The sequence below is a fragment of the Halichoerus grypus genome, chromosome 7 (assembly GCF_964656455.1).
Source record: "Halichoerus grypus chromosome 7, mHalGry1.hap1.1, whole genome shotgun sequence".
In the NCBI taxonomy this organism is placed as follows: domain Eukaryota; kingdom Metazoa; phylum Chordata; class Mammalia; order Carnivora; family Phocidae; genus Halichoerus; species Halichoerus grypus.
Genome location: NC_135718.1, coordinates 128920104 through 128937093, shown reverse-complemented (window position 1 = coordinate 128937093; position 16990 = coordinate 128920104). Strand labels below are relative to the sequence as shown.

At 38.2% G+C, this 16990-nt stretch overlaps 1 pseudogene; it reads left to right on the top strand.

Moving 5' to 3' along the window:
* The first annotated feature begins 1130 nt into the window (after positions 1–1130).
* Positions 1131–1683, top strand: LOC118527668 (large ribosomal subunit protein uL24 pseudogene; annotated as a pseudogene).
* The last annotated feature ends 15307 nt before the right edge of the window (positions 1684–16990 follow it).

Genomic DNA, 16990 nt, shown 5'->3' with positions numbered 1-16990 from the left:
CAAAAGCTATAAAGTTCTGAATTCTCAAAATGGAGGGAGGGGTTCTCAAAAGTTTTTTGATGTACCATCATCCTCCAAACAAAACACTAGAAGGATCGATGAGGAAAGAAAATGGTCATTCCTTTGTATTGAGAAAGAAAAAAGTCACTGAGCGTAGATTACAGAACTGTGAGGGAGCAGGACCCTGGACTGGTGGCGCCAGTACGAATAAGAAGCTGTTTAGTGTTCTGAGTTATGTTCTTTGTCCTAACTTCCTTTCTGTTCTCAAAAGATGCTTATCCAGGTCTTGAGAACCCAGACATCCAACCTGCTGGATCCACCCTAAGAAATTTAGGAGACTCCTGTTTTTAATGACTAGTGATTTTAGTGATTTAGTGATTGTCTAATACATAAAAGTTCATTAGGAGCAAACCACTGCCTTTTACTAACATTGTGCTAATAGGCTTGAATCAATTAGGAATTATAATTGAAGCTCAATATAATCGGTTATAATTGTGAACCATTCAAATTTAATTTATCTAAAGGCATAACATAAAACAAGGGTCCAATAGACTGTTAACTAAAAGAAAATTGTTTCAAATAATTTTTCCATGTATACATAATTCATGTTTGTTGTCAAGTTCAAAGTGCAACTGGTAAGCACTGAGCCTTCTCATTTCACAATGTTATCAATAAAAAATTAATAAGGCCAGTGTTCATGTAGATTTCTGCTGATGTGGCAATTTGCTGAAAGCACTCAGGGATCAGGACTCCAGAGGGAATGAAAGGTGCAAAAGATAAAAATCCTATTAAAATGCTGTCACTGTTGCAAACTTAAAGGTTTTAACTGAAATGTTCTCATTTTCAGTGGTATGCACTACTAGTTTAATGCATTGGAATGAAAGAAGTGCTAATCCCAAAATTGTTTATTTCACCTTTCAAAATTTCAAGAATGAGAAATAAGGCCACTCAGACTGTTAAGTCCTTTGCCCACTTTAGTGGAACAAAATGCCTATAGATCTTTTATTCCACTTTCTGTTAAAAAGCAACAACTTTTAATTAATACCACTGTTAGTTTCCAGATCCAAAATACAGGTTCTTTCTAGAAAGACAAGTTGTAAACGTTACTAAAAGAGCTGTTACATCTAAATGCAAGTAGCATCTAGCTCTTCCCTCTTGCGGCCATCGCTGAAGCGCCAGTGGCCAAAATGAAGTTTAATCCCTTTGTGACTTCTGACCGGAGCAAGAACCGAAAACGGCATTTCAATGCACCTTCCCACATTCGCAGGAAGATCATGTCTTTCCCTCTTTGCAAAGAGCTGAGACAGAAGTGCAACGTTCGCTCCATGCCCATCCGAAGGGATGATGAAGTGCAGGTTGTGCGAGGACACTACAAAGGTCAGCAGATTGGCAAAGTAGTCCAGGTTTACAGGAAGAAGTACGTCATCTACATTGAACGAGTGCAGCGAGAGAAGGCAAACGGCACAACCATCCATGTAGGCATTCACCCTAGCAAGGTGGTTATCACCAGACTAAAACTGGACAAAGACCGCAAAAAGATCCTTGAACGTAAAGCCAAATCTCGCCAAGTAGGAAAGGAAAAGGGCAAATATAAGGAAGAAACAATTGAGAAGATGCAGGAGTAAAGTAATCTTATATGCGACTTGAAATAAAAACTGTTAAAATGAAAAAAAAATAAGTAAATGCAAGTAGCATCTAGCTATTAACTTAGTATTAGGAAGAAGGAAGGAGAATGTTTAAAGTCTTTGTCCTCAACAAAGTGGAAAGTTTAAGGACAGTACGAATGAATACATATAGCATTAGGATGCTATCTTTCTAAGTTATATCCATACTACTTTGGGGGTATTAAGTCCTCCTTTATTTTGGACTAATAATAAATGATAGTGGTAGTGGTTGGTAGTTTGAGGTCCTTTCTTGTCAAAACTTAAAAGTGGCAAATCTATGCTGTTTATCAGAATCTTCTTTTAAATTTCAATATCCTGTGAAGTCCTAAGACTAGGAACCATTGTTTTGGAGACACTGGAAGATTATTCCTTCTGATTTGAAGAAATACATAACAGTAGCATTTCCTATAGGAAGCAGTATAAAGCAATATAGAAAAGTAATAAAGAGTGTGGATTCTGAAGCCAGACTTACCTGGGTTCAGAAAATATCTTTGCCACTTCTTATCCACATGACCTTGGAAAAGTTACTTAATCTCCCTGGGCCTCAGTTTCCTGTCTATAAACTAAAGATAGTGATAACTCCTGCTTTATAGGGTTATTGAAATAATTAAATTAATCCATTGGAAAGTATTTAAGATAATACATAGTAGTCACTCAATAAATGTCAGCTATTATTGTGGTGGTGGTGATAGTTAAAATTGTAGTGTTATTTTTATTTAAAGGCACCTTAGATGACTAAGGTCCTTTTTGCTTCTGCATGAAGAGAGAAATTGAAGCAAGACACACATTCTAGTTGATTAAAATGCTAGAAGACTAGCTGATATTTACTGAGTACTTACCATGCAGTGACAGTGCAGAATTCAAACTGGATTCTTTGGCTTCAGGATTGTCTGGCTTCAAAGCTCATATGTAAAATCACTGTACCATATTACCTCTAAAATAAAGGAAATCATATGAAAGCTTTGCCTTTGAATAATATTAATAGCCTAAACAGATGTGGAGTCAAACAGTGGCCAAGAGGGGGAAAATCTATAGGACAGAAAACAAACTGAAAGGGTACTTAATAAATTTCTGTAATGTGCCAAAGCTGTAGACAAGGTATGTGAAGAATCTGATTCAAAATAAGATTCAGTGGCACTAGAAAAAGTACATTAACTTAAATCTGGAGAAAAGTGCTTATGACTTTTTATATACTTTATTTAAAATACAGTGTGTGGTAAAATAGTTTAAGATGGGGTTTTTTTTTCAGTTAATAATAAATTGGGGTGCCTGGGTGGCTCAGTCGTTAAGTGCCTGCCTTCGGCTCAGGTCATGATCCCAGGGTCCTGGGATCGAGCCCCACATCAGGCTCCCTGCTCCGCGGGAAGCCTGCTTCTCCCCCTCCCACTCCCCTTGCTTGTGTTTCCTCTCTCGCTGTGTCTGCCTCTGTCAAATAAATCAGTAAAATCTTTAAAATAATAATAATAATAATAATAAATAGAGTAGTCTAGTAATGGGGAGCTCAGTTTCTAGAAGCAGATGTCTGGGTTTAAATCCCTGTTCCTCCTTTTAATAGCTACATGACCTTGTAAGTGAGGAAAAAAAAACTTTTCTTCTACCCTCTTAGGTTCTGTTCCTGGAGTCTTGCAAATTAAACTGACAAAAGACAGATTAACATGAGGTAAATATCGGTTTATTTACATGTGCAACATGCACACACATGAGAGACATCAGTGATGAATAACTCAAAGAGATTATTAGGTTTGGGGTTTATATACCATCTTAATAGGTGAAAGGGAGGAGGAGAAAGGCACTTAGAGGAAAACAAATGACTTTTTGGAAAGATAAATGGATTTTCAGGAGAACAAACAGGAAATAAGAAAGTTTGTGACAATGGTTTTCTATCTTGGTCTTTTTGTCTCCTTTCGGACCATAAAACTTCCCTAAATAAAGGATTTAAGGTAGGTTTTATTCTCATTCTTTTTTTCATTCTCATTTTCATTCTATTTCATTCTCATCCTTCCTTCTGGGAGTAGATCTGTCCTCAAGAAGAATTTATGGTAGTCTTATTTCCCAGAAGTTGTTGCTTTTAGTCAGATAAGGAAAGCTCTAAAAAGCCTTTTTTTTTCTGCAGCTGTTGAATCTCAAATACCCTTAGCTTAAAATAATCTTTATGCCAAAATGGCATATTTGGGGGTGGCATATTCTGTACCCTCAACCTTGAACAAATTACTTAATCTCACTAAAATTCAGTTTTCTTATCTATAAAATGGGCATAATAATTGTACCCAATTAATAGGGTTGTTGTAAGGATTAAATAAGATAATATTTGGAATGCTCTTATTTATATTTAAAAATTTTATATTTAAAAATATAATATATAATAAATAAATAATAAATAAATAAAATATAATATAATATAATAACCACTTGATGAAATTAGTTATTATTTGTACTTAAAACTAGAAATTTACTGGTTTGAATCAGTAATTCTCAACCTTGGTTGCACAATGGATCCCTGATGGGATTTCACAAAGTACCAGTTACCTAGCCCCACAACCAAAGGTTCTTATTCAATAAGTCTGAGGTAGGGCCTGGGCACCCACATTTTTTTAAAAAGACCCCCAGATAACTTTAATGTTCAGCCCAAATATTGAGGTTTAGATCAAGAGTGAACAAACTAGTGGCTACAGGACAAATCTATCCCCTACTTACTTTTGAAAATAAAGTTTTAGTGGAACATGGTCACACCCACTTGTTTATGTATATCTGTGGCTACTTTTACTCAAATCTAAAATATTTACTGTTTACAGCAAGTTTGTCAATTCCTAGTTTAGAATGAAGTTGCTGGGCAGCCTATACCACATGGGGGCAATATAGCCTCATTATAGGATCAAGATTTTGGGGACTAATAAAACTTGAAAATTGACTGCTAAACTAAACACATCAGGAATTATAAAAAATGAATATATTTTTCCTATCTATAAGCTCTTTTCTCTAGTTTCCAATCATGCACAAGTCTATTCTGTATTGAAAACATCTATGCCGGGGTGCCTGGCTGGCTCAGTCAGTAGAGCATATGATTCTTTATTTCTGGGTTGTGAGTTCGAGCCCTGTGTTAGGTGTGAAGATTACTTAAAAATAAAATCATAAAAAAAAAAAAACAACCCTATGCCAAACACTGATCCCTCCTCTGTCTACCATTCATGCCTAGTAAATATAGCTTTTACCCGTGGCCTTTCTTTCTTTAGCACCTAATCATTTCTGGTGTCTTTGAACTCGGGCTTCAAAGCTCATTTGTTCATTGAAGGTTACTCTCCAGGGTCACCAATGACCTCCTAATTGTATTTTCTGAGTTCTCTTTCTTGTATTTCTATGGAGATCCCATCCTCCTTGAAACCCTCTACTCCATGGCCTTTCACATTCTCAGTTCTCTTATTATCTGGCCACTCTCACAGTTAAGAAGCTCTTTGTTCAGGGCGCCTGGGTGGCTCAGTTGTTAAGCGTCTGCCTTCAGTTCAGGTCATGATCCTGGGGTCCTGGGATCAAGCCCCGCATCGGGCTCCCTGCTTGGCGGGAAGCCTGCTTCTCCCTCTCCCCACTCCCCCTGCTTGTGTTCCCTCTCTCGCTGTGTCTCTCTCTGTCAAATAAATAAAATCTTTAAAAAAAAAAAAAAAGCTCTTTGTTCTTCTCCTTTAACCTGTATTCTCTTAATATGCTCTGTTTAGGATGGGTATCAGTCCAAGTAGGTGCACTACTCTGCTTTTGTAAATTGTTATTAGCCCTACAAAGTTTGGGAATTGGGTTGCTAACTTACTAAACCATGGTTTAGTACAAAATGGGACCAGATAAGAAGGAACTGATACTAATGGAAGAGGTTTGATCAAGCATCATGTCCAAAGGGCAGACCACAGTAAGTTAGGGGGTGGACACAACCTTCCTTAATCTCATAAGCCCAAACTTCGTGACTCGGTCAACTTTGAGGGCTAGACTCAAGTCTAAACTTAGAAATCTTTATACTGTTTCCTCCATTAGGGAACATCTGCTCTGCTCCTTTCTTCTGGGCAACATAGGAGCCCTGTGGGATGCAAAAAAAAAAAGGAAGGAAGGAAGGAACTGCATTGCTACCTGTAAACACTGTACTTGCAACTTACTATAATTAGCTCAGAGCTCTGAGAACTACACTTAAAAATTCCTAAGCTACCTCCCCCTATAGCTACTGCCTAACTACCAGAAAATATTACTACTAGACTCCCACTCAGTAATTCTTTCCACATACTACTATAGATGGAACACTGGTCCCCATATACAAAAGTATGAATATGTCATATTGTTTTGTTTTGTTTTGTACTTGGCAGGATAAGTGGAGCCAAATAACCAGACTGGTCTTTGTATTCAGTGGCCTCCCGCATAAAAAATGGCTAACAGTGTCATCCGTAGATTGGGAACAAAGGAAGGATGGTGGGTTATTTATTAAGCCAACTAACTGTTTCTTCCTTCAAATGATAAAGTAGAATAGGCCCCTTTTCAGGAAAGCTTGTACTAGAACTAAGCCAAAGCTATTGAGAATCACAGGTTTAGATTGGGGCTCAACATAGGTAGATGGGAAATAGAGGTTATAACCACACAGAGCTAAAAATAGCAAACTCAGAGCGCCTGGGTGACTCAGTCGTCAAGCGTCTGCCTTCAGCTCAGGTCATGATCCCAGGGTCCTGGGATGGAGTCCCGCATCGGGCTCCCTGCCTAGCAGGAGGCCTGCTTCTCCCTCTCCCACTCCCCCTGCTTGTGTTCCCTCTCTCGCTGTGTCTCTGTCAAATAAATAAATAAGATCTTAAATAAATAAATAAAATAAAATAAATAAATAAATAAATAAAAATAGCAAGCTCTACCACTCAGTGAATGCTAAGAATAAACAGAGCTACCAAAAAGGGCTTTGAGGACCAAGTCTTAGCCACATGTGAAGAGTTGACAACTCCATCTGTGCATGTGGGGGAGAATGTTGAAATGCTGGCCACATTTCCCCTGGACCCTCAGACTTTGGCTCAAACCGACAACCACATTATTACCTAAAATACCTAAACCTTCGACTTTACCTCACACATCAGCTTACATACTCTGCAAATCGAAAACAACCTCCCTATCCTGCCTTGTTATCAGAAGCCTAGATAAATAAATCACATACCAGGAGATGTTTATTAACTTGAACTAAAAGAAACTGATCCTGACATCTTAAGTATGACTGGATACACCTGGTTCTAAGGGACTGCTTTCCCTGTCAAGTGGAGAAGGTTTGTATCTAAGAAAGCTTATCTGGCAAGAAAGAATGAAGCAAACTCTCCAGGAAACACAGCACCTGAGATGAAGATGGTATTTCTTAGATTTCTGACTCAAACTGGGTTTTCTGTGTTCTTATTACAGTTCCTCTTGAGATCCAGGTGCATTCCTTCCCTCGTTTTCATGAGACACCCCTGAGATCTTAAGCTACTTTGAGTTGGTTTTTTCTGTTAGTAACTAAAGAATCCTGACTGCTTTGCTCTCTAAGCCTGAAACCAACCTGTACCAACTTGCAGTGCAGCTTCAGCAAGCCCCTGGCTCCCCCTGGGGAAGGGAGGGCAGCACATTTTGTGAACAAGAAAAACAAACATCCAGTTTTTAAGATTGCTACAGCTTCAACAGGATCACTCAACAGGACAGCAGACAATTTAAACAGATCACCAACATTCTGGACCATCTCCACAGACCTTTGATTTTAATGAATTTCCATTTCTCGGCATTAGCCAAAAGAATATGTTGGGCTCTTCTGACAAATGACCTTGTATTCTTCATAGGTCTAATGAATGGATTTCTCATAGCCTCATAGAATAGTTGTCATCTGTTTAGATGACATCTTGATTTATATGCCCATTTAACCTCTCATGAGTCCCTGCTCTGGGCCATAGCACCTCTGACATAACCTTGAAAAATTTATAGTTGAAGGTCCAAAGGGAGAGCTCTTGAAAACATTCTGTCCTCCCAAGATGTTTATATGAAGCTGGACAAGTTATCAGTGGTCCTGGAGTAGCAAGCCTCTGGATAATCAAGGCTATCCAATAATTTCCAGAGAATACTTAAGAATAGCAGTTCAGCACCTATTCTTTGCTTAAAGAACCCAAAGTCCAATGGACAAGAAAGAGAAGGGGTTTACCTGGTATCTGACTGTAGCAGGGACTGTCTCACTCCTTTGATCCAATCTTGACCAAGCCCAACCCCATAAGATACTTCCAACACAAGGTAGAGTCATAAAATGATCTTTGGGTCTACTTCAATATCTTTATGCCCAAGGTCAGAACCACAGGTCTTGGGGTGCCTGGGTGGCTCAGTTAAGTGTCTTCCTTTGGCTCAGGTCATGATCCTAGGATCCTGGGATTGAGCCCTGCATTGGGCTCCCTGCACAGTGGGGAGCCTGCTTCTCCCCCTCCCTCTCCCTCTGCTGCTCCCTCTGTTTGTGGTCTCTTTCTCTCTCAAATAAATAAATAAAATCTTAAAAAAAAAAAAAAACACAAGCCTTATCTCAGAAGCTGGAACACCAGAAATGATCAGAAGTAACCCCACTAAGAAATAACCCTGTCTATTGCTTCTTATTTTTGTATATTACAGTGAATATATTTTTTAGTTTTAATTTATAATTAGTTCTTTTTCATGGCTACTCAACCCTAATTAATATCTGCCTCTTTTGTAACCTTTTGTTTTAGCTTTAAGGATGGTATTCGTTTATTTATCTCTTTAAGGATCTTAATCATACTCATTTAAAGCCCTCTTTTTGATCCATTGCTCAATCATTTACCTTTACTCAGGAGTGAATTCTTATGTCCATTGGGTTTGTTGGATATCTTTGATCATATGCTTTGCACTTTGAGTCTGCAAACTCATCTGAGGTAGTTTCCCTTTCTTTAAACATTAGTGTTTTATTAAATGTCTGGGTACTACAGCCTAGCCAAGTTGATACATAGAATTAACCATTACCCCAATGATAAGACTTAGTATAGAGTTGTTGTTGTTTTTTTAAAGATTTTATTTATTTATTTGACAGAGAGAGAGACAGCGAGAGCAGGAACACAAGCAGGGGGAGTGGGAGAAGGAGAAGCAGGCTTCCCGTGGAGCAGGGGGCCCGATGCGGGGCTCGATCCCAGGACCCTGGGATCATGACCTGAGCCGAAGGCAGACGCTTAACGACTGAGCCACCCAGGCGCCCAAGACTTAGTATAGAGTTACGGTAATCAAGATAGTGTGACATTGGCAAAGGTATAGACACAACAATCAATGAAACAGAAGAGAATGTCCAGAAATAGTCTCACACAAATGTGGCCAATTGATTTTTGACAGAGGTACAAAAGCAGTTTCAATGGGGAAAGGATAGTCTTGTTAACAAAGGTGTTAAAACGGTGAACATCATTATGCAAAAAATAAGCCTTAATCTAAACCTCACGCTTTATATAAAAATTAACTCAAGAAGTATCATATATAAGTATAAAATGTAAAGCTATAAAATACTTGGAGGAAAACATGGGAGAAAGCCTTTGAGACCTGGGAGTAGGCCAAGAGTTCTTAAATATGACACTGAAACCACAATCCACAAAACAAAAATTGATAAATTGGCCTTCAATTTAGTTTTCGAAATGAGAACTTTTGCTCTGCAAAAGACACTGTTAAAACAATGAAAAGACAGCTATAGATTGGGAGAAAATATTTGCAAATCAGTATCTGACAAAGGACTTGAAGTCCTTTAAAGAACTCTGAAGACTTAACAGGAATAATACAAACAACCCAATTTTTAAAATGGATTAGACACTTCAACAAAAAGGATATACAAATGGCAGGTAAGTACATGAAAAGATGTTCAAAAGATGCCATTGGAGAAATTTAAATTAAATTTACATTTAAATCATAATGAGATACAACTTAGAATACTGACAATACCAAGTGCTGACAAGGATGCAGAACAGCTGGAACTTTCACACATTGCTAGTAGAGATGCAAAATGGTACAATTTAGCCTCAATTTAGCAGTTTCTTATAAACTTAAGCAATCTACCAGTTTCTTATAAACTTAAATATACACTTACCATATTATTCAGAAATCATACTCCATACCCAGGAGAAATTAAAATCTATGTTCACACAAAAGCCTGTACACAAATGCTTCTAGCGGCTTTATTCATAATTGCCCAAAACTGGAAACAATCTAGATGACTTCAAATAGTTGAGTGGATAGGGCGCCTGGGTGGCTCAGTTGGTTAAGCAACTGCCTTCAGCTCAGGTCATGATCCTGGAGTCCCTGGATCGAGTCCCGCATCGGGCTCCCTGCTTGGCAGGGAGTCTGCTTCTCCCTCTGACCCTCCCCCCTCTCATGTGCTCTCTCTCTATCTCATTCTCTCTCAAATAAATAAATAAAATCTTAAAAATAAAAAAAAATAAAAATAAAAAATAAATAGCTGAGTGGATAAACAAAATGTGATAATCCATAAAATAGAATATTACTCAGTGATAAAAAGAAATAAACTTGTTCTACATGCAAAAACATGGATGAATCTATAAGGCATTATGCTGAATGAAAAAAGTAGTCTCGAAAAGTTAAGATATTATATGATTCCTTTTCTATGGAATTCAAAAAAAAAAAAATACAGTGATGGAGAACAAATAGGAAGAGGTTGCCAGGGGTTAGGACTAGGGAGGGGGTGTGATGATAAAGGGATACCACAAAAGAATTTTAGTAGGGTGATGGGACTGTTCTATATGGTGATTACAGTGGTTGTTACATGAGTCTATGCATGTGTTAATATTTATAAAACTGCACACCAAAAAAAGTCTCACACTGGGGACAGTGGCTCTCCTCACTCACTCTACTGAATCAAATGCAAATCTCTCCAGAAGCATCCTCACAGATACACGCATATATAATGTTTTACCAGCTATCTGGGCATCCCTTAGCCCAGTGAAGTTGACTGGGTAATGCTGGCCTAATAGAATGAGTCAGGAAGTGTTCCCTTCCCTTCAATCTTTTCAAAGAGTTTGAGAAGGATTGGTGTTAGACCTTCTTTAAATATTTGTTAGAATTCACCGGGGAAGCCAGCAGATCCAGGGCTTTCCTTTGTCAGGAGATTTTTGATTACAGATTCAATCTCCTTACTAGTTATAGCTCTATTCAGATTTTCTATTTCTTCATGATTCAGTCTTGGCAAGTTTTGTGTTCCTAGAAATTTGCCCCCCATTTCAGAATTCTAAAAGAGAATAATTAGGAGAGACTTATTTTACCAGATATAAATACATCACTAAGAGTATCAAATACCTACCTACCTAATAGCCATTCTCCTATACTCATAGTAACAGAATTCCAGACATAGGGAATTGATATTTTATATGTAGTATGAATTAGAGATCATGATTTTTTTTTTCCAAATGGATATCCAGTTGACCCAGAATTGCTCAAAAAGGTCATATTTTCCCCACTGTACTATAATACCACCTTTGTCATAAACCAGGTGACTATATATGCATGTATCCATTTCTGGACCTTCTACTGTGTTCCATTGGTCTACTTATCTTTATGCCAGTACCACACTGACTTAATTACTATAGGCTTATAATAAATGTTCATAACTAGTAGTGTGAGTTCTTCAACTTTAATCTTCAAGATTGGCTATCTTGGCACTTTGCATATTCTGATCACTTTTAGAGTCAGATTGTCAATTTCCACCCCAAAAATTTGCCTGGAATTTTTATTGGTATTGCAAGAATCTATAGATCTATTAGAGAGAATTTAAATCTTTACAGTATTTAGTCTTCCAATCCATGAATAAAGTATGTTCCTCTATTTTTTTTTATCTCTTTTAATTTCTTTTACTAATGTTTTATAGCTTCAATTTATTTTTTAAGTTTTATTTAAGTATTCTCTATACCCAGCATAGGGCTTGAACTCACGACCCCAAGATCAAGAGTCCCTGTAGTCTTCAATTTAAAGGGCTTTTGTTGCAGAGCATCTGGCTGCCTGGCTGGTTCAGTCAGTAGAGCATGTGACTCTTGATCTCAGGGTCTTGAGTTCAAGTGCCACATTAGGCATAGAGCCTCCTTTAAAAATATATATATATAAATAAAATAAAGCCCTTTTTAGGAGCGCCTGGCTGGCTCAGTTGGAAGAGCATGCAACTCTTGATCTTGGGGTCATGGGTTCGAGCCCCACGTTGTGTGTGGAGATTACTAAAAAACACAAACTTTTAAAGTAAATAAATAAAGGGGTTTTGTTAGATTTATTCCTAGGATTGATATTTTCTGATGCTATTATAAAGAGTATCATTTGGGATCTTTATTTTCTAATTATTTATACTTAATAAATAGAAAATACAATTGGCATTTATATATTGACCTTGTACTCCATGACCTTGCTAAATTCACATATTAATTCTAATAGTTTGTAGATTCTTGGTGATTTTCTTTGTATACAATCACATTACAATTTTATCTTTTTCTTTCCAAACCAAAGGCCTTTTCTTACTTTTTCCCCTTATTGAGTAGAAGTTGTGACAGAGAACATCTTTGTTTATTCCCATTCTCAGGGGTGGGAAAGCTTTTAATAATTTACCGTTACACACACAAACACACACATACACACACACACACAAACAAGGATATTACTCAGCTTTAAAAACGAAGGAAATCCTGCCATTTGCAACAACATGGATGAACCTGGAGGGCATTATGCTAAGTGAAATAAGCCAGACTGAGAAAGACATATACATTATGGTGTTACTTATATGTGAAATATTTAAAAAAAATTTCAAACTCATAGAAACAGTAGAATTGGTAGTTGTCAGGGTCTTAAGGGGTGGGGAAAATAGGGTGAGGCTGGTAAAAAAGAGTACAAACTTTCAGTTATAAGATGAATAAGATCTGAAGATATAATGTATAACATTATAGTTGATAATACTGTATTGTATAACTGAAGTTTGCTAAGAGAGTAGAATTTAAGTGTTTCCACACACATACACACACACAAAGATAAATATGTAAGGTGATGAATGTGTTAATTAACAGTGGGAATCCTTTCACAATGTATATCAAATCATAATGTACATTTTTAAAAATAAATAAATATAAGTAAATAATAATTCACCATTAAGAAATTGGGGGAAGAGGAGTAAATAGTCTAATTAGATTAAGGTAATCTCCCCACTATTCCTGCTTGCCAAGGGTTTTTATCATGAGTGAATGTTGAATTTTACCCACTGTTTTTTCTTCATCTGTCAAGATGATAACTCCTGGATATTTTATCCTTTAGTCATGATGTATTATACTTTTTATACATTGCTCGATTCTGTTTGCTAATATTTCCTCAGGGTTTTTGCATCTATGTTCTCATGAGAGATTGGGTTGTAATTTTTCTCTCTTATGATGTCTTTGTTATATTTTGGTATTTAAGCATGTTGGCCTCGTAAAAACCAGTTGGGAAGAAGTACCTCCTCTACTTTTTGAGAGAATTTGTTTAAAATTAGCATTATTTCTTCCTTAAATGTTTAGAGAATTCACCCATGAAGGTATCTGGGCCTGTACTTTTGTGCGTGTGGGAAATTAGTTAATCATGATTTCAATTTCTTTAATAGATATAGAACTAATCAGATTTCTATTTCTTCCTGTGTTAATTTTTATAAGTTATTTTCTGAGGATTTTGTCCATTTCATCTAAAACATTGTCAAATGTATGGTTTATTATCTTGCTTGTAGCTCAGTATCTATGGAGATTTGTTTATGCTTTTTTCTTGATCGGTCTTGCCTAAAGGTTTATTAGTTTTACTCTTTAAAAAGTACCAACTTTTTGGGCGCCTGGGTGGCTCAGTTGGTTAAGCGACTGCCTTCGGCTCAGGTCATGATCCTGGAGTCCCGGGATCGAGTCCCGCATCGGGCTCCCTGCTCGGCGGGGAGCCTGCTTCTCCCTCTGACCCTCCTCCCTCTCATGCTCTCTGTCTCTCATTCTCTCTCAAATAAATAAATAAATAAATCTTTAAAAAAAAAAAAAAAAGTACCAACTTTTGGCTTTTTTAACTTTCTCTATTGTACCTTTTACCCTCCATTTCATTCACTTCAGATCTTATCTTCATTACCACACGTGTAAAGACATTCTGCGTGTGGATGTGTGTGTAACAAAGTCCGAGTTGTAGAATGGTAGGGGATGAGGCCTAGGGAATGTACACAATGAGAAATGCAGAGAGCTAACAATGACAGGCCCTGGGGAAACCTTCTGTAAAGGGTGGGTGGAGGGAAGGAGAGGGGACCAAAAAGTAAAGAGAGAAAATATGAGAACCAGAAGAGTGCAGTCTCACCAAAGCAAAAGGAGTCTGAGCATTCTAGGAAAGAAGGGGCAGTCAACATTGCAAAGAATCAGAGAATGCACGCTCATCAAAACTTGTCAACTCAAACTAGCACCAAACTAAACAGGAAATTTGTTTATAATAAGTAGTACAGCACAGTGGTTAAAAGGACAGGCTCTGGTGTCCCCTGGGTTCACATCTCTGCTCTCCTACTATCCCAGCTGTGTGACTGGGGGCAGATTATTTAACCTCATCTGATTATCTCTTCATCTGGTCAGTGGGGAAAGCAATGGTACTACTGTGAGCTTTGAGTAGGACCTGGAGCAGTGAACAGTTTCATAGAAGGTAAGCTTGTAGAGCAAACTGCCCTGCTACTTGGGCCTTACGATCCAGCAGACCCAATGGTATTGCTCGTATGTCTGGCAAACAGAGATGCTGTCAGTGATGGCCCAGAGTTCTGAGTCATTTCCTTTGGAATCAACTTTGGCATGCCACATAACCCTCACATACCTACATTCAATCCATCAGTACTGCTGGTCAAATCCATTCCCAAAACATCACAAACCCAACTATTTTTCTATTTCTTTTTTTTTTTTTTTTAAAGATTTTATTTATTTATTTGACAGAGACACAGCGAGAGAGGGAACACAAGCAGGGGGGAGTGGGAGAGGGAGAAGCAGGCTTCCCGCTGAGCAGGGAGCCCGATGTGGGGCTCGATCCCAGGACCCTGAGATCATGACCTGAGCTGAAGGCAGACGCTTAACGACTGAGCCACCCAGGCGCCCCTATTTTTCTATTTCTATCATAAAACTACCATCTTCTCTCATCTGAACATCTGTAATACGTAATTCTTTTCTTCCTTCTACTGTTGGCCCATCCTCAAATTCTCTCCCTACACTGAAGCCTGAGCAATCTTTTAAAAATATAAATAAAACCAGATGATTCCCTTTCCTAAGGCCCTTCCATGTTTTCCAATTGCATTAAATTTAAGCCCAAATTTCTTTTTTTTTTTTTTTTAAAGATTTTGTTTATTTATTTGAGAGAGAGAGAATGAGAGAGAGAGCACATGAGAGGGGGGAGGGTCAGAGGGAGAAGCAGACTCCCTGCCGAGCAGGGAGCCCAATGCGGGACTCGATCCAGGGACTCCAGGATCATGACCTGAGCCGAAGGCAGCCGCCCAACCAACTGAGCCACCCAGGCGCCCCTAAGCCCAAATTTCTTACCATGGTTATAAGGTCTTAAATCAGTGGTTCCTAACTTTGGCTACATTTTAGAATCACTTGGAGATCTTTTAAAATATTGATATATTCATAGCTAACATACATATACTGCTTACTATGAGCCAGACACTCCATTATACTATGATACACAATATGGTATACAGTATACGGTATGTACAATGGCTACATATTAGTGATTATATATATGTAGTGTATATAAATATATATACTATCTTCTCTTTATATATGTAGAATCTGCTATATAGTAATACTACAAGTTTATACTATATATGTATATAGTGGTTATATGTACTATAGGACATCAGACCCAACGAAGTAGGTATTATTATTATCCTCGTTTTACAAATCTAACTTTTTTTTTACCTCAGTGAGATCTCATAAATGTCCATCTAAATATAGAAATCTAAATCTAAATCATATTGGAACATTAGCTATTAAGGAATCTGAGAAATACAGACTTTAGCTTGCCAGCCCCTACAGAACAGGGAAGCACATTTAGAGAAACATTGAACTGGCTGCTGAGCAAGCAAATCCACAATATTCACCAAAGGGTGTACATGCCGGGCATCAGAGCTTCCCTCCTTCAGGTAACTCTCACCTTTGGAATAAAGGTGAAGGTTCTGCCCATCCCCCACCCCCAGTCAGAGCAATGATTGTCAGAGGGTGTTCCCTGGCAGGGGCAACCAACTTTGACTTTCAAGCCCCACTGGACTTTATTCAGTTCGATCCTCGGTTTCATTTGTCTGGATTTGGGGAGAACACCCAGTGGAAGCCCCAAACTCTGTCTCCTCTAGGACTGGCACAGGAGAGAAAATCTCCATGGGGAGAGGGACAACTAAACTTTGTAGCTCAACTCTGCCTCCTGGAGAGTCACCTTCACCTGGAGGGGGAGCTCTATCATTAGTTCCTACCCTGCCCATAGCAGAGAGGCCAGAGGCTCTCCACCCCGGGGTTCATCCACCTCCCATGACCTGTGCTCATTGGGATTACCTGGCCTAGCCTCAAAGGTTTGACATATATCTTTTCTGGTAAGTAACATTATACCAAACATTTTACTAAACCAAAGCCAAATAGGTAACTAGTAAAGCTGTTTGCTACCTCCTCTTACTCATGCTGAGCTAGACTATAGAATAGCATGATGGCAGAAGAGATTTTGACAGAAGGAGGACTTAGTTGGAATTTCCTAATTTCCTAGCTTGCAGTCAGTAGCCTTTTTGCCAATCTTGCTCCCACACCAACAGAAAACCTAATGAACTGATTTATACAGAAAGGATTTTAGGCAAACCTGCACAAAGACACTTAACATGCCATAAAAAAAGGACACCTTGCTTAGTTTGCTTCCAGCACACAGCATACATTCATACTAGGGACTCCAAAACATAAAGTATTTTTGCCTTCTTGGCACTAACAACTAGAAAGCACACAGTATGTAATATTTTATCCTTAAGTAGGTGATCATTTGAAATTCCAAGATTAAATCCACTAGGTTAGCCTGAATATTAATCTGTTAAAAATAGTCACAAGTGGAGGGGCACACATTAATGAACAGGTACAAATGCAGATTTTCCAAGACCTATTTTTCTGTTGTCGTTAGCCTAATCCTCTCCCAACCTACTGAGCTGTAGATGTCCAAAGCAATCCCATTTGCTGGAGGTGAAAGCCAGTGTTGCAGTGCTCTGGATGACAGAAAGATGATTTGCACAAGTAGCCACTAAACCATTGGTTATTTCCTGTACCTGACCTCCCTTTTCTGCTCTGTAGTCCAGAAAC